Below are 23,432 nucleotides of genomic sequence, written 5' to 3' on the forward strand. Positions count from 1 at the left end.
CAATAGGTCTGTTGGGGTACAGTGAAACTGAGGCTTGATCGGTAACATAAAAAACAAACAAGCAAAAAAACACTGATTGAAAAGTGTTCTCTTCATTAACCTTCTGTGTCTATTATGATCTGACTCCCCCCACTACACCCCCATCGATTGAATTTCAAATTGAAATTCAGACCCACTTAGTTTTATAGTATAAATGGACATCTTTTCCTATATCCCTTTTCTATGACTATGCATATCTTCTATTTTCTTTCTAATCTGATCATTCAACTTGATTTTCTGTATGTCCAGCCTCTGGAACAGAGGTTCTTAACTTTTTTTGGGGGGGGGGGTCATAGTCCCCTTTAAGAAGCAAGGAAAACCTTGAATCTTTTGTATAGAATATGACACATACACACAAAAATTTTGTATCAATTTCAGGGTGTTTTAAAGTCCACTCTGAAGTACCGATTTCCATAGGACCTCAGTCCAGTTCTAGAAGTGTATTTATATTTCTTAAAAAGTAGAAATAGTTAAACAGCCAAAGCAGCTAAGTGCTTTACTTCTTAAAAATGGCCGTCATTTAACTTCTGAATTAAGATTTGTTCTGAAGAAAGTTGGGGTGGGAAAGCTTGAAGAAGTTGTATTAGTAGCACCACTTTCAATTGAGCACTGGGTTAAGAATTTTAGAGAAGTCACTGAAATGCTTTCTAAAATTAAAGGAAGGCCATTCACAGATGAGGGTATGGGCACACAGGCATATAAGAAGTAAATTGACAAGATGTTGTATCTTTTTGCATTAACATAAAAATTAGAATACTTGATCAACATCAAGAGTTAAAATAATTTTTGTGCCTTAATGTTTTGGATGTCTTATAGTAAAATGATTTTTATCGTGAAATTCCACTAGCTTGTTCTGACTATAATTTATATCATCAAGCATTATTTTTTCACATTAGAACTTTAGTTCACCTGAAACTTAGTTTTGTGTATGATGTGAGAAATGGTTTTAACTAAAAATTTTTTGTTGTTTTGTTGCTGTTTGGAAAACATTGGCCCATGGGCCAAATCTGACCCACTATCTGGTTATGTAAATAAAATTCTGTGGGAACACAGGTACACCCACTTGTTTACTTGTTGTCTGGCTGCTTTTGTGCTACAACGTCAGAGTTGAGTAGTTGTGACAGAAACTATATGGGCTTCAAAGCCTGATACATTACTGTCTGGCCCTTAACACAAAAAGTTTGCCAACCCCTGGAATAGGACATCCTTTCCTCACTGAATGGATAATGTCATGTTCCCATACAGTTTCTACGTACATATATGTGTGTATGTATATATATATATATATATATATATATATATATGTGTGTGTGTGTGTGTGTTTGCCTTTGTTTTTGAGCTTTTCTAGTCTGTTTCATTTGTCTCGCCCTGCACATATAACATAGTGTTTTAAATTACCTTATCTCTAAACTAAGACAATATTCAGTAGGTTAAACTGCTCTCCTTACCCCTATACCAAGTTGTTCTCTTGTCTTATTTATTCTTGGCCCTTAGATCTTCCATATTAATTTTTATGATCAGTTTATTAAATACCGTGAGAAATCTTCTTGGGGTTTTGATAGGAATTGCTTTGAATATACACATTAATTTGGGAAGAACTGTCATCTTTACAATATTCAGTCTTTCCATCCGTGAACATAGTATATCCTGATTGTTTTTATGTCTTTTAATGTGATCTTAAAATTTTTTTCTTTAGAGTGTTCCATAAGGGAAATTGGTCTTGGTTTTGCTTTCTTGTGATTTTCTGATTTTAGCATTAGGGCAGTGCTGTCTGACTTCTTTAAATGATCTGAGATGTGTTGTATTCTTCTCTGTTTCTTGAAAGATTTTGTATAGGATTGGTATTATTTTTTGTTAAAGATTTGATAGAAAACACCAGTGCATCCATCCAGGCCTGGCGCTTTCTTTTTGAGGAGGTTTTAATGAAATTAGGAAAATGAGAGTAAAATCTATTGGCCTACATCTTACCATTTCTGGCACTCTATCTCTTATTGTAGATGCAAGTTTTCACTAGTTTTCTTCAGTCTGAAGAACTTCCTTTAACATTGCTTATGGTATGGCTTGTTGGTAATGGATTCTATTAGGTTTTTTTTTTTTTTTACTTGAAAAGGTTTTTAGTTCACTTTTCATTTTTGAAAGATTTATTTTTAAGCTGGATATATAATTGTGTTTTTTAGTACTTTAATATTCTATTGTCTTCTGTCTTGTGTTGTTGTTAGTAAGATATTTGGAGTCATTCTGATCTTTGTTCTCCTGTATGTAATGTGTCTTTTTTCCACCCCCTGGCTGCTGCTTTTTATAAAAGCCAGTTTTTTTTAGGCTTAATTTACATATGGTAAAATTCACTCTTTTTAGGAATATAGTTTTATGAATTTTGACAAATATAAGCAATTGTGAACTACTACCATAATCAAGATATAGAGTATTTCTGTTAGTCTATAAAGTTACCTCATGCTCCTTTATAATCAATTCTCAGATCCCATACCTATCCCCTAGCAACCACTGATCTGATATCTGCCACTATACGTTTGTACTTTGAGAACATGGTGTTAATGGAATTCGGTAGTATGCAGCCTTTTATGTCTAGCTTCTTTCACTTGGCATAAAGCATTTAAGATTCATTCATGTTGTTGCATGTATCAGTAGTTTATTCCTTTCTGTGTTTGAATAGTACTCCATTGTACATATGTACCATAATTTGTTTATCCATTAGCCAGTTAATGGACATTTGGGTTGTTTTCAGGTTGTGGCTATTAGCAATAAAGCTGCTATAACCATTTACCTACAGGTCTTTGTGGGACCATAGATTTTTATTTTTGCTGGGTGACTACCTAGGAATGAAGCTGCTATGTTATACCACAGATGTATGATTAACATCCTAAAATACTACCAAACTTTTTCCCAAAGTGGCTATTCCATTTGTTTTCCTGTCAGCAGCGTATAACAGCTCTGGTTATTCACATCAGCTCTTGGTGGTGTTAGTATTTTAAAATTTAACTATTCCATTCAGTGTGTATTGATGTTTCATTGTAATTTTAATTGCATTTCTCTGATAACTCATGATGTAGAGCATCTTTCATTTATTTATTTGCTATATGTATATCTTCTATGGTGAAGCATTATTAAAATCTTTTGCCTATTTTTTGGACAGCTTTATTGAGTTATAATTAACGTACAACAAATTGCATATATTTTTTTAATTATTATTTTTTTATTGGAGTATAATTGCTTTACAATGTTGTGTGAGTTTCTGCTGTACAATTAAGTAAATCAGCTATATGTATACTTATATCCCCTGCCTCTTGGACCTCCCTCCTACTCCTCACACCCCCATCTCACCCATCTAGGTCATCACAGAGCACCAAGCTGAGCTCCCTGTGCTATACAACAGGTTCCCAGTACCTGTTTTACACATGGTAGTGTATTTATGTCAAACATAATCTCCCAATTTGTCCCACCCTCCGCTTCCCACCCTGTGTCCACATGTCTGTTCTCTACGTCTACATCTGTATTCCTGCCCTGCAAATAGGTTCATCTGTACCATTTTTCTAGATTCCACATATATGCATTAATATACGATATTTGTTTTTCTCTTTATGGCTTACTTCACTCTGTATGACAGACTTTAGTCTAGGTCCATCCACATCTCTACAAATGACCCAATTTCGTTCCTTTTTATGGCTGAGTAATATTCCCTTGTATATATGTACCACATCTTCTTTATCCATTCATCTGTCATTGGACATTTAGCTTGTTTCCATGACCTGGGTATTGTAAATAGTGCTGCAGTGAACATTGGGGTACATGTGTCCTTTTGAATTATGGTTTTCTCAGGGTATATGCCCAGTAGTGGGATTGCTGGGTCATATGGTAGTTCTATTTTTAGTTTTTTAAGGAACCTCCATACTGTTCTCCATAGTAGCTGTATCAATTTACATTCCCACCAACAGTGTAGGACGGTTCCCTTTTCTCCACACCCTTTCCAGCATTTATTGTTTGTAGATTTTTTGTTGATGGCCATTCTGACCACTGTGAGGTGATACATCATTGTAGTTTTGATTTGCATTTCTCTAATGATTAGTGATGTTGAGCATCCTTTCATGTGTTTGTTGGCGATCTGTATATCTTCAACAAATGTTGAATGAGAAATGAGAAATGTCTATTTAGGTCTTCTGCCCATTTTTGGATTGGGTTGTTTGTTTTTTTTTAATATTGAGCTCCATGAACAGTTTGTATATTTTGGAGATTAATGCTTTGTCTGTTGATTCGTTTGCAAATATTTACTCCCATTCTGAGGGTTGTCTTTTCATCTTGTTTATGGTTTCCCATGCTGTGCAAATGCTTTTAAGATTAATTAGGTCCCATTTGTTTATTTTTGTTTTTATTTTCATTACTCCAGGAGGTGGGTCAAAAAAGATCTTGCTGTGGTTTATGTCAAGGAGCGTTCTTCCTATGTTTTCCTCTAAGAGTTTTATAGTGTCCAGTCTTACATTTAGGTCTTTAATCCATTTTGAGTTTATTTTTGTGTTTTCTGTTAGGTAGTGTTCTAATTTCATTCTTTTACAAGTAGCTGTCCAGTCTTCCCAGCACCACTTATTGAAGAGGCTGTCTTTTCTCCATTGTATGTTCCTTCTTCCTTTGTTGTAAGTTAGGTGACCATATGTGCATGGGTTTATCTCTGGGCATTCTATCCTGTAACACTGATCTATATTTATGTTTTTGTGCCAGTACCATATGTCTTGATTACTGTAGCTTTGTAGTATAGTTTGAAGTCAGGCCTGATTCCTCCAGCTCTGTTTTTCTTTCTCAAGATTGCTTTGGCTATTCGGGGCTTTTGTGTTTCCATACAAATTGTAAATTTTTTTGTTTTAATTCTGTGAAGAATGCCATTGGTAGTTTGATAGGGATTGCATTGGAACTGTAGATTGGTTTGGGTAGTATAGTAATTTTCACAATATTGATTCTTCCAATCCGAGAACATGGTATATTTCTCCATCTATTTATGTCATCTTGGATTTCTTTCATCAGTGTTTTATAGTTTTCTGAGTACAAGTCTTTTGCCTCCTTAGGTAGGTTTATTCCTAGGTATTTTATTCTTTTTGTTGTGGTGGTAAATGGGATTGTTTCCTTAATTTCTCTTTATGATTTTTAGTTGTTAGTGTATAGGAATGAAAGAGATTTCTATGCATTAATTTTGTATCCTGCAACCTTACCAAATTCGTTGATTAGTTCTAGTAGTTTTCTGGTGGCATCTTTAGGATTTTCTATGTATAGTATCATGTCATCTACAAACAGTGACAGTTTTAATTCTTTTCCAATTTGTATTCCTTTTATTTTTTTTTTCCTCTCTAATTGCTGTGGCTAGGACTTCCAAAACTATGTTGATTAACAGTGGCGTGAATGGACATCCTTGTCTTGTTCCTGATCTTAGTGGAAATGCTTTCAGTTTTTCACCTTTGAAAATGATGTTTGCTGTGGGTTTGTCATATATGGCCTTTATTATGTTGAGGTAGATTCCCTCTATGCCCATTTTCTGGAGAGTTTTTATATCATAAATGGGTGTTGAATTTTGTCAAAAGCTTTTTCTGCATCTATTGAGATGATCATATGGTTTTTATTCTTCAATTTGTTAATATGGTGTATCACATTGATTGATTTGCATATATTGAAGAATCCTTATATTCCTGGTATAAACCCCACTTAATCATGGTGTATGATCCTTTTAATGTGCTGTTGGATTCTGTTTGCTAGTATTTTGTTGAGGATTTTTGCATCTATGTTCATCAGTGATATTGGTCTGTAATTTTCTTTTTCTGTGATATATTAGTCTGGTTTTGGTATCAGGGTGATGGTGGCCTCTTAGAACGAATTTGGGAGTCTTCCTTCCTCTGCAATTTTTTGGAAGAGTTTGAGAAGGGTAAGTGTTAGCTCTTCTCTAAATGTTTGATAGAATTCAGCTGTGAAGCCATCTGGACCAGGACTTTTGTTTGTTGGAAGATTTTTGATTACAGCTTCAATTTCATTACTTGTGAAAAATCTGTTTATATTTTCTAATTCTTCCTGGTTCAGTCTTGGAAAATTGTACCTTTCCACGAATCTGTCCATTTCTTCATCATTGTTGATTTTATTGGTGTATAGTTGTTTGTAGTAGTCTCTTTTTTTTTTTTTAAATAAATTTATTTATTTATTTATTTTTGGCTGCGTTGGGTCTTCATTGCGGTGCACGGACTTCTCATTGTGGTGGCTTCTCTTGTTGCCGAGCACTGGCTTTAGGCGCACGGGCTTCAGTAGTTGTGGCACACGGGCTTCAGTAGTTGTGGCTCGCAGGCTCTAGAGCACAGGCTCAGTAGTTGTGGCGCACGGGCTTAGTTGCTCCGCGGCATGTGGGATCTTCCCGGACCAGGGCTCGAACCCGTGTCCCCTGCATTGGCAGGCAGATTCTTAACCACTGTGCCACCAGGGAAGTCCTGTAGTAGTCTCTTATAATCCTTTGTATTTCTGTGGTGTCAGTTGTGATTTCTCCTTTTTCATTTCTAATTTTATTGATTTGCGTCCTCTCCCTTTTTTTCTTGATGAGTCTGGCTAAAGGCTGATCAATTTTGTTTATTTTCTCAAAGAACCAGCTTTTAGTTTTATTGATCTTTGCTATTGTTTTCTTTGTTTCTATTTCATTTTTTTCTGCTCTGATATTTATGATTTCTTTTCTTCTACTGACTTTGGGTTTTCTTTGTTCTTCTTTCTCTAGTTGCTTTAGGTGTAAGGTTAGATTGTTTATTTGAGATTTTTCTTGTGTCTTGAGGTGAGATTAAATTGTTATAAACTTCCCTCTTAGAAATGCTTTTGCTGTGTCCCATAGGTTTTGGGTTGTTGTCTTTTTATTGTCATCTGTTTCTATGTATTTTTTTATTTCTTCTTTGATTTCTTCAGAGATCTCTTGGTTATTTAGTAGTGCACTGTTTACCCTCCGTGTATTTGTGTTTTTTACAGTTTTTTCCCCCTGTAATTGATTTCTAATCTCATAGCATCGTGGTCAGAAAAGATGCTTGATGCGATTTCAATTTTCTTAAATTTTCCAAGGCTTGATATATGACCCAAGATGTGATCTATCCTGGAGAATGTTCCGTGTGCACTTGTGAAGAAACTGTATTCTGCCACTTTCGGGTGGAACGTCCTATAAATATCAATTAAATCCATCTGGTCTATTGTGTCATTTAAAGCTTGTGTTTCCTTATTTTCTGTTTGGTGATCTCTTCATTGGTGTAAGTGTGGTGTTAAAGTCCCCTACTATTATTGTGTTGCTGTCGATTTCCCCTTTTATGGCTGTTAGCATTTGCCTTATGTATTGAGGTGCTCCTGTGTTGGGTTCATAAATATTTATAATTGTTATAACCTCTTCTTGGATTGATCCCTTGATCATTTCGTAGTGTACTTCTTTGTCTCGTAACAGTCTTTACTGAGTTATATTGAACATACAACAAATTGCATATATTTAATCATATAGTTTAATAAGTTTTGGCATACACCTATTAAGTCATCACTACAATCAAATTAACGTACGTGCTACAACATGGATGAAGCTTGAAAAACATGCTTAGTGAGTGAAGCCAGTCACAAAGGCCATGTATTGTATGTGTCTCTTTATGTAACATGTCCAGAATAGGCAATCTGTAGAGACAGAATGTAGATTAGTGGTTGCTAGGCACTGGGATGGGGAGAATGGGGAGTGGGTATGGGGTTTTGGGGGGAAATGATGAAAATGCTCTGCAATTAGATACTTGTGATGGCTGCGTAGGTTGTGAATACTCTAAAAACTTACTGAGTTGTACAGTTTAAAGGGCAAATCTTGTGGTATGTGAATTATGTCCAATAAAGCTGTTCAAAAAAAGGAAGAAAAATACTAGTTGTAACCCATTAGTGGATTGTTCGAACAGGATTGTTTATAATTGCAAAAACATGGAAACTAACTTAATGTCCATCATTAGAAGAATGATTATAAAAATGGTTGTATTTTCTCAGAATGAAAAAGTGAAGAAGGTATTAAACTAACAAACCAGAGAAATACGTATCAATATGATGAACCTCACAATCATAGTTTGAGCAAAAAAAAAAAAAAGATTGCCAAGGAATCTATAATATGTATAATACCAAATTAAAGTTTAAAAAAATATATAACACTACATAATTTAGTAAAAGTATAAAAAACAAGTATGGGGATCATAAACATCAGCTTCCAGGTAGTAATTTGTTGTGGAGATAACTTGTGGTATGAACTTGTAGGGAGGTGGGGAAGAGAGGAAGAATGTCATTAAGGGAGAAATTATAGAGTGCTTAAACTGTATTTGGCAATGTGTTATTTCTTAAGCTGTATGGTAGATATGTAGAAGTTTTACTTGATTTTTATTTTTAAAATATTTCAAATAATTTTTGTAAGAAAATACAAAGGACACAACAAAATGGAGGTAGAATGTGGAAGGGATATAGAAACTAAATTTTTTTTACTTATAAAAGAGCACAATATCAAATGTACAACTGAGGAAAGATAAGAACCAACCGAGAAAAGGATGTTGGGGGAGGACGAATTGCTTTCATGAGGTCATAATCATATAACTTCTTTTAAAGAAGTTGTGGTTTCTTCTGGGAATACTACCCTAATCAAAAATGTAAAGTATGATGACCTGGAAGCAATTGCACTAATGTATATTTTGGAAAGCAGTGCTACTCTCAGAAGTCAAATCAGTGCCTTCTAGGAGACTTTTGAAACTATGAAATAATCTCAGAGAGAGGAAAACAAGGATGTGGGGTTTGAGGAAAAGCCATAAGGAGATCTTTCTTACATGGCATAGGAATTTATTTAAAAGGTTATCACCTAGTCAGGAGGTCCCCTGAGAAACAGATTACACAGCTGAAACAAAAGGGTACTTGAATGGTTTCTAGTTTATTGATATCAGGCCCCATTCTGGTTTTAGGGAATTATAAAGATTTGAACCTTGTCTTCAAGAAAGACACTAATTTATCCTAACTATACCGTCAAGCCCGTTACCTGGGAAGAGAAATTTTTGTAGGGCTTTATAGAAGTTCAGGGCGCTAGGGTCATTTAAAAATCACTATCCACAGAGATAATAAAGCAAACAGGAGGCCCAGACCTGAAGAACATGGATAGGAATTATTAGAACTTTGTACAACTTCCTAAATTTAGAGACATTTTCTGGTGTGGAATGAATTGTGTTCCCCTGAAATGTGTGTTCAGGTCTTAACCCTTGGTGTTTGTAAAAGTGATCTTGTTTGGAAACAAGGTTTTTGCAGATTTTATCCAAGTTAAGATGAGGTCATACTGGATTAGGATGGGTCCTAATCCAATGTCTGGTGTCTTTATAAGAGAAAGAAGAAGGAGATTTAGACCAAGACACAGAGAGCAAGAGAGTAGATACACACTGAGGGAAGATTCTGGCCGTGTGATGATGGAAGCAGAGATTGGAGTTATGCAGCTGCAAACCAAAGAACACAAAGGATCGCGGGCAACCACTAGAAACTAAGAAGAGGGGAAGAGGGATCCTTCTCTAGACTCTTCAGAGGGAGCATGGCCCTGCCACTACCTTGACTTCAGACTTCTAGTCTCCAGAAGTGTGAGAGAATAAATTTCTATTGTCTTAAACCTCCCAGTTTGTGTGGTAATTTGTCACCACTGTCCTAGGGAACTAATAATACATTCTGCATCTTCATTACTTTTGCTAGGCACTACCTAGTTCCCTACAGCAATTAGCAATAAAATACTTAAAATGAAAATGATTACTAGACTTGCTTGGTGGGACATAAATTAAAAGAAAAACCAAAACACTGGGTGGGTAAATTTTCTTGTTCTTGCATAAAGGAGGAAAAGGTAACCTAAAATGCCCTCTCCCACAAATATATATATTTATATGATATATATATATATATATATATATATATATATATATATATATATATCATATAAAAGGAAAGTCCTCAGGGTCCAGAAACAATTAAGGTGCTGGAAAAAAAGAGCAATAAGCCTGTAGGCTGATTAAACTGCTATACTGAGAGTAAGGAGATATAGGTCTCAGTATTTGAGCGGCTTGAGTTTTAGAGGCATACAGCCTCAAGAGATGAGATCTTGGAGTCCTTAAGAGTCAAGTGGTTAGAAATCAGACCCCTACTGTAAAACTCTTAGAGGAAAACATAGGAAGAACACTCTTTGACATAAATCACAGCAAGATCTTTTTGATCCACCTCCTAGAGTAATGGAAATAAAAACAAAAATAAACAAATGGGACCTAATGAAACTTCAAAGCTTTTGCACAGCAAAGGAAACCATAAACAAGACGAAGACAACCCTCAGAATGGGAGAAAATATTTGCAAATGAATCAACGGACAAAGGATTAATCTCCAAAATATATAAACAACACATGCAGCTCAATATAAAAAAAAAAACCCAATCCAAAAATGGTCAGAAGACCTAAATAGACATTTCTCCAAAGAAGACATACAGATAGCCAAGAAGCACATGAAAAGCTGCTCAACATCACTAATAGAGAAATGCAAATCAAAACTACAATGAGGTATCACCTCACACCGGTTAGAATAAGCATCATCAGAAAATCTACAAACAACAAATGCTAGAGGAGGTGTGGAGAAAAGGGAACCCTCTTGCACTGTTGGTGGGAATGTAAATTGATACAGCCACTATGGAGAACAGTATGGATGTTCCTTAAAAAAACTAAAAAAAAGAATTACCATATGATCCAGCAATCCCGCTACTGGGCATGTACCCAGAGAAAACCATAATTCAAAAAGACACATGCACCCCAGTGTTCATTGCAGCACTATTTACAATAGCCAGGTCATGGAAGCAACCTAAATGCCCATCGACAGACGAATGGGTAAAGAAGACATGGTACTTATATACAATGGAATATTACCCAGCCATAAAAAGGAACAAAATTGGGTCATTTGTAGAGACGTGGATGGATCTAGAGACTGTCATACAGAGTGAAGTAAGTCAGAAAGAGAAAAACAAATATCATATATTAACACATATATGTGGAAACTAGAAAAATGGTACAGATGAACCGCTTTGCAGGGCAGAAATTGAGACACAGATGTAGAGAACAAACGTACGGACACCAAGGGGGGAAAGTGGCAGGGTGGGTGGGGGGTGTGTATGATGAATTGGGCGATTGGGATTGACATGTATACACTGATGTGTATAAAATTGATGACTAATAAGGACCTGCTGTATAAAAAAAATAAATAAAATTCAAAAGTTAAAAAAAAAAGAAATCAGACCCCTGCAGTTTACCCTTTTTAATTTAATATAATTACTAATGTATTAGTAATTATAAATGTATTGATACTTACCATTTACTCTTTGTTTCATCACTTCATTCTGTTTTTTTTCCTTTCCTTTCTTTCCTTTTGTTGGATTGATTTTTTTAAAAATTAATTTCATTTCCCTCCTCTGTTCTATATTCTTGATTTATCAAATCTATTATTAACTTACATTTGCTCTCATATTTTAATATTTTGCTATTACTTTGTATTTTAATTTTTAGATATTTTAAATTCCCTAAGATATTAACATTATTGTAGTTTACCTTTTTTGTGACTTTTCATTCCTTCCTGTGTCTCCTAGCTTCCATTGGTGGGATCATTTTCCTTCTGCCTGAAGAATGCCCTTCAGTATTTATTGAATGTGGATTGTTGAGGACACAGTCTCACAATTTTTCATATATCTGAAAAAAGTCTTTGTTTCACCTTCATTGATGAAGGGTAGTTTTGTCAGTAATGGATCAATAGTTCAGTTTCCCCATCCCTTTGAGGATGTAATTCCATTATCTTCTGGTCTCTACTGTTTTTCCTTAGAAGTTAGCTATCAAACTCATTTTTATGCCTTTAAAAGAAACTGACCTCTCTGAGATTTTCCCTTTTGTGATTTTTAGTTATTTTAATATGGTGTGCCTAGATTTATATATTTTTCATAATATATACTGTTTATCCTTTTGTAGTGTTGAATAACAGCTTGATAACTTTCACCAGTTTTGTAAAATTCTTGATCAATATCTTCTCAGATACAGCTTCTTCCCCGTTCTCTCCCTTTACCCCAATAAATTCCCTGTCCCATTTTCAATCATTTTCCATCCCTTTCCCTCCAACCTTAGGCAACCACTGATGTGCTTTTTGGCTTTATAGATTTGTTTTCATTTTAATGTCATATAAATGAAATTTTACAGTATGTACTGTTTTGTATCTGGTTTCTTTTTCTCAGTATTATATTGTTGACAGTAAGTCATATTTTAATGTGTATCAGTATTATAGTATTTATATATATCTATATCTATATATTATAATTTGTTTATCTATTCATATGTTGATTGACATTTGGGTTGTTTCCATTTTGAAGCTATTATGAATAAAGCTCCTATGAACATTTGTATGCAATCGTTGGGTAAATACCTAGGAAGTGGAATTGCTGGATCATACAGTAATTGTATGTTCAGTTTTATAAGAAATGATCAAACTGTTTTCCAAAGTATTTTTGTGATTTTATGTTGCCTTCAGGAATGTATGAAAGTTGCAATTCTCCACTGGCAGTTCCATTGATTGGAACTGTCAGTCATTTAAATTTTAGCCATTCTAGTGGGTATTTATTTATATCTCACTGTGGTTTTAATTTGTACTGTACTGATGTCTAATGACGTTGACCATATTTTCCTGTGTTTATTTGGGTGTCCAGATATCCTTCATGATGTGTCTATTTAAATATTTGCTAATTTAATAATTGACTTGTTTGCCTTCTTTTTATTGAGTTTTAAAATTTCTTATATATTCTGTATAAAAGTACTTGGTCAATTACATATGTTCAGAGTATCTTCTCCTAGTGTGAGATTTGCCATTTCATTTTTTAATGATGTCTTTTCAAGAGCAGAAGTTTTTTAATTTTGATGGTGTCCAATTTATCCATTTTTAATTTTATGACTCATGTATTCTATATCCTAAGAAATCTTTCTCTACCTAAAGATCACAAAGATATTCTTCCTGTGATTTGTAGTTTTAGCTTTTACATTTAGGTCTCTGATCTATTTTGTGTTGATTTTTGTGTGAGGGAAGTGTTAGGATTAATTTTTTCCCTATGGATATCCAATTCTTCTAACACCATTTTTACCATTCCCAATTAAATTATCATTGCTTCTGGTAATGGAGTACCACCTTTTTGCACAACCCTTCTGCAGTAACAATTATAATCTGTCAAAAAGATGTAAGTTCAACTACTTGAATACAATGGAGAACAACCAAAAGCCAGCAGAAACTGGAGGAGCATCTGCTTAGAAAAGGAGAATGGCACTGGGTGAATTTCCCATGTCTTTATAACCTTTTTTTCCCCCCCATGTGCAGGCCAAGGTAAAACTTGAATAGAATATTGACAGGCTTTTAGCTTGAACAACCAGACAGCAGGATTTGGGGTAACCTCAGCAGCTGGAAAGTGAGTAGGGGAGTGACAGATCCACAAAGGGAAGCTCTAAATTCTGTTTATAAACTCACCTGTATCATCACTTGACCCCTGAACTGGACTTGCATGAGACAGTTTTCAAGCAGTCCAGCTAAACCTAAAAGATCTGAACAGAGATTTCAACTATTACTCATCACTGTAAAAACAATTTGGTGGTTGACTTCAGACAGGTTAACTGCCTGTTGCAATAAAAATATCAGTATTCTTCAGAGAACCACAATATAATTGGGAATCTTTACAACACATCGTTCAGAATGTCCAAAATATAGTCAAAAATATCTAGACACACAAAGCAACAGGAAAATGTGATTTTTATACAAGAGAAAAGGCAGTCAGTGGAATCTGACCTCAACACGATTGAAGTGTTGAATCAGTACACAAGGATTTTAAAGGAAACATCACAAATATGCTCAGTAGTATAAAGGGAAATTTGCTTGTAATAAATTAAGAAGTAGGAAGTCTCACCAGAGAAGTAAAAACTATATTTTAAAAAGTGGTGGTGGGGCTTCCCTGGTGGCGTGGTGGTTAAGAATCCACCTGCCAATGCAGGGGACATGGGTTCGAGCCCTGGTCCAGGAAGATCCCACATGCCGTGGAGCAACTAAGCCCGTGCACCACAACTACCGAGCCTGCACTCTAGAGCCCACGTGCCACAACTACTGAAGCCCGTGCACCTAGAGCCTGTGCTCCACAACAAGAGAAACCACCGCAGTGAGAAGCCCGCACACTGCAACAAAGAGTAGCCCTCTCTCACCACAACTAGAGAAAGCCCACGTGCAGCAACGAAGACCCAACACAGCCAAAAATAATCAATCAATCAATAAATATATTTTTAAAATAAAAAATGGTGGTGGAGGGGAATTCTAGAGTTGAAAATTCGGTACTCACTCCCTCCCCCCGCCCAAGAAACATCACTAGAAGGGCTTAACAGCAGATTGGAGTAACAAGAGACAGTGAACTTGGAGAAAGACTAATAGAAATTATCCAATGTGAAGACAACAGAAAGAAGACTAATCAAAAGTGAACAGAATCTCAGGGACGTGTGGAATAATATATCTAATATGCAACTAATTGGAGTCCCAAAAGAAGAGTTAGAGAGAAACAAAATGATGTGAAAAGACAATGAATGAAAATTTACTAAATTAGTTGAAAGATATAAATTTACAGATTAAGGCGTACAATGAAAAGCAGGGCAAATACAAAGAAAAGGAAGAAAGGTTTAACATTATAGTTAAACTGTTTGAAAAACAAGGTTAAGAGAAAGTCTTGAAAGCATCTAGAGTAAAGTGACATGTTACTTATAGAACAAAGCAATATGAATTAACATTCATTTTTTATCATAAACAATAGAGTCCAGAAACCAAAGGAATGAGGTCTTTAAAGTATTGAGAGAGAGAAAAAAAGCTTTATTCAACTTTCACTGTCTTCAGCAAAAACATCTTCTGAGAATGAAGGTCAAATAAATCATGTTTTAGATAAATAAAACTTAGAGAATTTTCTGCCTGCGGGTCTTCGCTATAAGGAATGCTAAAGGAAGTTCTGAAATACCTTGGCAACTTTGCTGAAAATCAATCAACCTAATGTGCATTATTCTATTTCTGGACTCATTGTTCTGTTCTGCTGATTGATATGTCTGTCTATTATACAGCTACCATATACTGTTTTGAAATTAGGTATAATAATTCTAAGTCTGTAAGACAATATCTAGTACTGTCACTCTTCCAGCTTTTTGTTTCTCTAAGAAGACACCTTTGTGATTGCTGGCCCTTTCCCACATAAATTTTAGAATCAACTGGTCAGTTTCTACACAAAGTTTTCTAAAAACCTGTTTGGGATTACACTGAATCTATGTTAGACCAACAAGTTGGTAATTATCCTAATAAGAAATATGATTCTTACAATCTATGTGGTATCTCCTTTCATTTATTTGTAGTGTCTTTAAATTCTCTCAGCAGTGTTTTGTAGTTTTCCTTGTATAGATCTTGTGCAAATTTTGTTAAATTTGTCTGAGAGTAGTTCATGTTTCTTGATAATATTGCAGATTTTGTTTTCCTTTAATTTTTTTGCTAATTGCCGTTATTTAGGAATGCAATTGATTTTTTGTATTAAAATTCTGTGACCTCTCTAAAATTCACTACTAGTTCACATTTACAAAAACTTATCTATGTTTTACTTCTTTCTTTCAAATATGTATGCCTTTAATTTTATTTTATTTATTTATTTATCATTATTGCATTGTCTAGGACCTCCAGTGTGATGTTTAACAGAAGTGAGGGTACATCTTCACCTTATTCTTGACCTTGGGGAAAAAATGTTTAGTCTGTCTTCATTAAGTATGATGAAAGCTATAGCTTTTTCATAGTTGTCCTTTATCAGGTTGAAGAAATTCCCTTTCATTCCCTATTTTGCTTAGAGTTTTTATCACTAACAGATGTTGAATTTTGCCAAATGGTTTTTCTGTGTCAGTTAAGATGATCATATGGTTTTCTTCTTTATACTACTAGTATGGAGAATTACATTGATTTTTAACTGTGAAACCTACTTTGCATTGTGGGAATAAACTCAACTTCATTATGAAGTATTATTACTGTAATTATTTTTATATTGCCAAGTCAGATTTCCTAATGTTTTGATAAGAATGTTTATGTCTAAGTTTGTGAGGATTATGGTTCTCTAATTTTCTTCCCTGTAGTGGTTTTGTATGATTTTGGTATTGTTGATTTCATAAAATGAAATGGAAAGTGTTTCTTCCTCTTTATTTTTAAAAAAAGTCTGTGAGGAGTTAATGCTATTTCTTTCTCAGTTGTTTAGTAATATTAACTGAGTGGAATGTACAGAGTTCCCATATATCCCCTGTTTCCACTTATGCACAGCCTCCCTCACTGTCAACATCCTGCACCCAGAGAACATTTGTTATGATTGATGGACCTACATTACATATCATTATCACTCAAAGTCCATAGTTTACAGTTTGTGTTCACTCTTGGTGTTTTGTATTTCATGGGTTTTGACACAAGTATAATGACATGTATCCACCATTTTAGTGTTGTACAGAATGTTTTCACTGCCCTAAAAATCCTCTGTGCTCTGCTGATTTATCCCTTCTACCCCCAACCCCTGGCAACTTCTGACCTTTTCACTGTCTCCATAATTCTTTTAATTAATTAATTTATTTATTTATTGATGTATAGTTGATTTACAATGTTGTGTTAGTTTCAGGTGTACAGAAAAGTGATTCAGTTATACATGCATAGAGATCTATTTTTTTTTCAGATCCTTTCCTTTATAGGTTGTTACAAACACTGAGTATAGTTCCCTGTGCTATACAGTAGGTCCTTATTGGTTATCTATTTTATATATAGTCGTGTGTATATGTTAATCCCAACCTCTTAATTTATCCCTCCCCTCCACAACCTTTCCCCTTTGGGAACCATAAGTTTGTTTTTGAAGTCTGTGAGTCTGTTCTGTTTTGTAAATAAATTCCTTTGTATCATTTTTTTTAGATTCTACATATAAGCAATATCATATATTTGATATTTGTCTTTCTCTGTCTGGCTTACTTCACTCAGTATGACAATCTCTAGGTCCATCCATGTTGCTGCAAATGGCATTATTTCATTCTTTTTCATGGCTGAGTAATATTCCATTGTATAAATAAACCACATCTTCTTTATCCATTCATCTATCAGTGGACATTTAGGTTGTTTCCTTGTCTTGGCTATTGTAAATAGTGCTGCAGTGAACATTGGGGTGCTTGTATCTTTTCAAATTGTGGTTTTCTCTGGATATAAGGCCCGGGAGTAGGATTGCTGGATCATATGGTAGCTCTATTTCTAGTTTTTTAAGGAACCTCCATATTGTTCTCCATAGTGGCTGCACCAATTCACACTCCCCCCAAAAGTGTAGGAGGGTTCCTTTTTCTCCACACCCTCTCCAGCATTTGTTATTTGTAGACTTTTTGATAATGGCCATATCGTACAGAATGGGAGAAAATATTTGCAAATGATGCAACTGACATGGGATTAATCTCCAAAAATACAAACAGCTCATACAGCTCAATATCAAAAAAGTAAACAACTCAATCAAAAAATAGGCAGAAGTTCTAAATAGACATTTCTCCAAAGAAGACACACAGATGGCCAAAAGGCACATGAAAAGGTGCTCAACATCGCTAATTATTAGAGAAATGCAAATCAAAACTATAATGAGATATCACCTCACACTGCTCAGAATAGCCATCATCAAAATGTCTCCATAGTTTTACCCCTGCAAAATACCATATTGTTGGAATCATACAGTATGTAGCCTTTTCAAATTGGTTTCTTTCAGTTAGTAATATGCATTTAAGGTTTCAACATGTCTTTTCATAGCACAACAGCATCCGCCTACTGAAGGGCATCTTTCTTACTTCCAAGTTTCGGCAATTATGAATAAAGCTGCTCTAAGCATCCATGTGCAGGTTTTTGTGTAGATGTGAGTTTTCAGTTCCTTTGGGTAAATACCAAAGAGCACAGTTGCTGGGTTGTATGGAAAGAGTATTTTAGTTTTTTAAAAAGAGACAAAACTGCCCAGCTGTCTTCCAACGTTGCTGTACCATTTTACACTTCTACCAGCAACGAATGAGAGTTCCTGTTGGTCCACATCCACATCAGCATTTGGTATTATCAATGTTTTGGATTTTTGGCATTCTTATAGATGTGGTTTCTAATTGTTTTAATTTGCAATTCCCTGATGCATTATGATGTTTAGCATCTTTCCATATGCTTTTTTGCCATCTGTATATCTTCTTTGGTGAGATATCTTTTCAGATCTTTTGCCTCTTTATAAATGGGGTTCATTTTTTATGGTTGACTTTTGGGAGTTATGTTCAACAACTGTCTCTGGTTGGTTTTGACAGATTGTATCAGGGGAAAGCACTTTTTGTACTAGTGAGCTCTGAGTAAGTTCACATAATGACAGCCTTACATGTGGAGTCTTTCGTGTCCAATAACGACCTTTCTCTGGGAATGGGGCTTTGAAAGAATTCCAACATCTTGGACTGCCAGACTTGACTGTGGCTGTTGTTTTTCAAGACTCCAGTGGAGCTGGGGATGGGCAGATGGGCAAAGGGCAAATTAAAATGCCACAAAGCTCATTGTTCTTATTTAGCTCTTTTTCTTGAATAATCATTCCCTAGATTGCTGCATGTCTTTGGTTAATTTCTAGCATTTTGAAAAAGTTGATTCTGACAGTTTTTGCTAGTGTTCTCATTGCTTTTATGGAGGAAAGGTTTTTAGAACTCTTTACTCTGAGATTTTCAATGATATCCACTGTCCTTTTGTGAACAGTGACATAAAATTTATTAGTTAGTGCTGTGAGATCTGGAAGAAATTCCTTGCCTGTAGAACAAACAGGACAACAAGAGCTCAATTAAATGACCAGGGAAGGTAATATAAGTATATCATGTCAGTTTATAATTTTATGGGTGCTGGATCTAGATGAGCCAAATTTTACTCTGCAAATAATGAGTGGTTAAATCTCATCAGCATATAACATATAATGGTTTATGTCCTTTAAAATGAAATGAGGAATTACTATTTATATAAAAACTAATCTAATATCCTCTTCCACCTGAACTTTTTTGCTATCTGGAGTGTCTTTGGAAGAATAGGTATGTTTGTTTGTTTCTTTGCCCTGAATATTTTATAAATAGCGTAATATTTAAGGTTACTGTCAGCTTTTCATCTGAATTTTCTAAATGTGTAGCAGGGACTTTTGATTCTTTATTACTAGATTTTTTTTCCTCACTATTTGTTGCTATATATGGAGTATTATGTGGAGAGAAGAGGGGATGATTGATTTGTGAATGATAGGTTGACCTGGCTAGACAAGTCACGTGTAGGTCAGATTGTTTGAGGGTGACCTGCTAATGTTGTGGAAAGATTTCATTATATTTTTATATTTTACTGGGTTTAATTATATATGTAGGGCAAATGAAAGGTGTAATATAGTTGGTTTTGTGGCATTTCATTCAGTATGATGGGCATTTATATTATAATTACCTATACTGAAAATATTGAGGAGAGGGTTTTAAAATCTGTCTACTTTTTATCATCTTTGAATTTTACACAAAACTCCAAAGTAGTTAGTCATTTAAAATTCTAGATTTCTTTTGCCCTACTGTGTCTGATTAAGTTATATTTGAGATCTAAAAGTTAGAAAGACAGTTTGCTTTTGTCTATGGATATATTGTGAAGTCTAAAATGTTTCATAGTTGTAGTTACATCTCCTAAGTTTATAGGATATGAATTGGGGAAATGGATGGTGGAGCTGTATTTGAATAGTTTTCTTCCATCTGGTGTTATTCTTGTTATACTATTAGCAACTATTTTAATAAGTGGAACTTAATAAAATGTAGACCAATCAACTTTTCCGAAGGATAAATTATTATAGGGCACCTAGCTTTTTTTTTTTTAAAACCATCTATATTTGATGCAGATCATGTACTTAGTAAATTTGTAGCTCTAGGACAAGTGGCAGGAAAACAGAATTTCAATATTTTGTGTGTTGGTTGTTGGAGGCTCCGTTTAGAAGGCATTGCAAGGAAGAAGCTCAGATAAGAACTGTCATTTTTTTTAAAAAACAGGCATGAAAGGAAATTTAAAGGGACAGTAATGTTGGGAGGTGTAATTGTTTTTTAATACTAACTTCTAAAAAATAAAATTTATAAATGTATCGAGTGACAAAGATCAATTAAAACTTGTCTTTTAGCAAGCATCAAATCAGGGATATGACCTTCACAGCCAATGATAAAACCTCAAACTTTATCAAGATGTCTCAGAGTGAAGTTCGACTATTGCTATGGTATCTATTCGTTTCCATTAAACAGAAAATCTTATGAAAAAATCTCTGCCTCTGATCCTTGATAGACCTAAAATTATCATAATTAGGAAGAGAGATGGAAGCCAGAGGGTCAGAAAATAAGAGGTACAGCAACCCTAAAAATGTTTAGAAGAGAACTGTAGATGTGGCTGTTGCTAAGAAACTGACTAAAACAAAATACATAAGAAGCCAGACAACTTTCTGAGAGAACTGTGTATTTTGGCTTAGTAGATACATCCCAGTTTTTCAAAATGGTTGCACCAGTTTGCACTCCCACAAATAGTATATTAGTCAATCTGATTGACTGATAAGTCAAACAGTCAAATAGTGTATTAGCTAATCTTGTGGAGGTTGTAATAGTGGTTTAATTGGCATTTCCTTGATACCTAATGAGGCTGAACATATTTACATATGTTTTCTGACTATTTGGATTTTTCTTTTTTTTTACTGAAGTGTCTGTAGATGACCATTTCTCTTGTTGTTCTGATTGTTCACTGTGCAATAAAGTGTGTCAGGTACACTAATCTTAAGTGTACAGTAACATTTTTTACATTGTTTTATATATATATTATATGTATATGTGTGTGTATGTCTTCAGATAAAGCTGTAGAACATTTCCAGCATCCCATGATTCCTTGTGTTCATTCTCAGTTACTACCACCCCCTGTCTTCCCATAGATGGCCACAGTTCTAGCTGTTAATCAGCATCAATCAGGTTTTTTTCCAATTTATTTTATAGTGGTAATATATACATAGTATAAAATTTACCATCTTAACCATTTTAATTATAGAGTTCAGTGATATTAAATGCATTCATAATCTTCTGCAACCATTACCACCATCCATCTCCATAATTCTTTTCACCCTGTAAACTGAAACTCTATACCCATTGACCAATAACTCCCTCTTTCCCTCTTCTTCCAGCCTCTGGCAACCACCGTTCTACTTTCTGCCTCTGATTTTGACTACTCTAAGTACCTCATATAAGTAGAATCATATAGTATTCGTATTCATGTGATTGGCTTATTTCACTTACCATAGTGTTCTCCGGGTCCATCCATGTTGTAGCATATTGCAGAATTGCCTTTTGGCTGAATAATATTCCACTGGTATATTCCATTGGTATATATATATATATATATATATATATATATATATACCACATTTTGCTTATCCATTCTTTAGTCTGTGGACACTTCAGTTGCTTCCATCTTTTAACTATTGATAATAATGCTGATGAGAATATGGGTGTATAAATAACTCTTCAAGACTCTGCTTTCAATTCTTTTGGGTGTATACCCAGAAGTGGAATTGCTGATGATATGAGAATTATATTTTAAAATTTTAGGGGAACGGCTGTACTGTTTTCCACAGTGGCTGTACTGTTTTACATTTCTACCAACAGTGCACAAGAATTCTGATTTATCCACACCCTTGGCAACACTTATTATTTTCTGAGTTCTTTTTTTTTTTATAGTAGCCATCCTAATGGGTATGAGGTGGTATCTAATTATAGTTTTGACTTGCATTTCCTGAATGGTAGTGATGTTGAGCATCTTTTCTTGTGCTTATTGGCCATTTGTACATCTTCTCTGGAGAAATGTCTTTTCAAGTCCTTTGCCCATTTTTGAATCAGGTTGTTTGTTCTTTTGTTGTTGAATTTTAGAAGTTCTCTGTATGTTCTAGATATTAATCTCTTATCAGATATATGATTTGCAAAATTTTCTCCCATTTTGTGGATTGCCTTTTTACTCGATGAATAGTGTCTTCATGCACAAAATATTTTAATTTTCATGAAGTTCGATTTGTATACTTTTTTTTTGTTACGTGTGCCTTTGGTGTCATATCCAAGAAATCATTGCCAAATCTAATGTCGTGAAGCTTTTGCCCAATGTTTTCTTTTAAGAGTTTTATATTTTAGGCCTTTGATCCATTTTGAGTTAATTTTGTATCAGGTAAGGGTTCAATTTCATTCTTTTGCATGTGCATATACAGTGACCACGGTACCATCTGTTGAAAGGACTATCCTTTCCCCATTAAATGGTCTTGGTACCCCTGTCAAATATCATTTGACCACACATTTATGTAAGGGTTTATTTCTTGGCTCTCTGTTCTATTTCATTGATCAATATATCTGTCTTTATGCCAGTACCACACTATTGTGATTACTGTAGTTTTGTAGTAAGTTTTGAAATCAGGAAGTGTGAATCCTACAGCTTTGTTCTCCCTTTTCAAGATCGTTGTGGCTATTCAAGGTCCCTTAAGATTCAATTTGAATTTTAGGTTGAGTATTTCTATTTTTGCAAAAAATATCATTGGGATTTTCATAAAGATTGCACTGAACCTGTAGATCACTTTGGGTAGTATTGACATCTCAACAATAATAAGTCTTTTATTCCCTGAACATGGAATGTTTTTCCATTTATTTGTATTTTCTTTTAGCAATGTTTTCTAGTTTTCATTGTAGAAGTCTTTCAACATCTTGGTTAAGTTAATTTCTAAGTATTTTATGCATTTTGATGCTATTGTAAATGGAATTGTTTTCATAATTTCTTTTTCATATTGTTCATTGTTAGTGTATAGAAATGCAATGGATTTTTGAATGTTGAATTTGTAACTTGCTACTTTGCTAATAAATTCGTTTATTGGTTCTAAAAATATTTCTGTGGACTCTTCATCTACTACATGAAAGATCACATCAGGACTTCCCTGGTGGTCCAGTGGTAAAGAATCCACCTTACAATGCAGGGGACATGGGTTCAATCCCTGGTCACAGAATGAGATCTCACATGCTGCGGGGCGACTAAGGCTGCATGCCATAACTTTGGAGCTTGTGTGCCTCAACTAGAGAGCCTCTGTACTGCAAACTGCAGAGCCCATGCTCTCTGGAACCCACACGCCACAACTACAGAGCCCATGTGCCCTGGAGCCTGCGCACCACAACTAGGGAAGAGAAAACCCACACACCACAACTAGAGAGAAGCCCACGCATCACAGCAAATAGCC

The 23,432-nt window shown here is 34.8% G+C and overlaps 1 long non-coding RNA gene across 1 annotated transcript in view; it reads left to right on the forward strand.

Annotated features, from left to right (window-relative positions):
* The window catches only part of LOC309648075, a 314,368-nt gene that overhangs the window by 775 nt on the left and 290,161 nt on the right, over positions 1-23,432 (forward strand). The gene's annotated exons all lie outside the window — the stretch shown is intronic.

The sequence above is a fragment of the Balaenoptera physalus genome, assembly GCF_965194825.1.
Source record: "Balaenoptera physalus genome assembly, chromosome: 19".
NCBI lineage: Eukaryota > Metazoa > Chordata > Mammalia > Artiodactyla > Balaenopteridae > Balaenoptera > Balaenoptera physalus.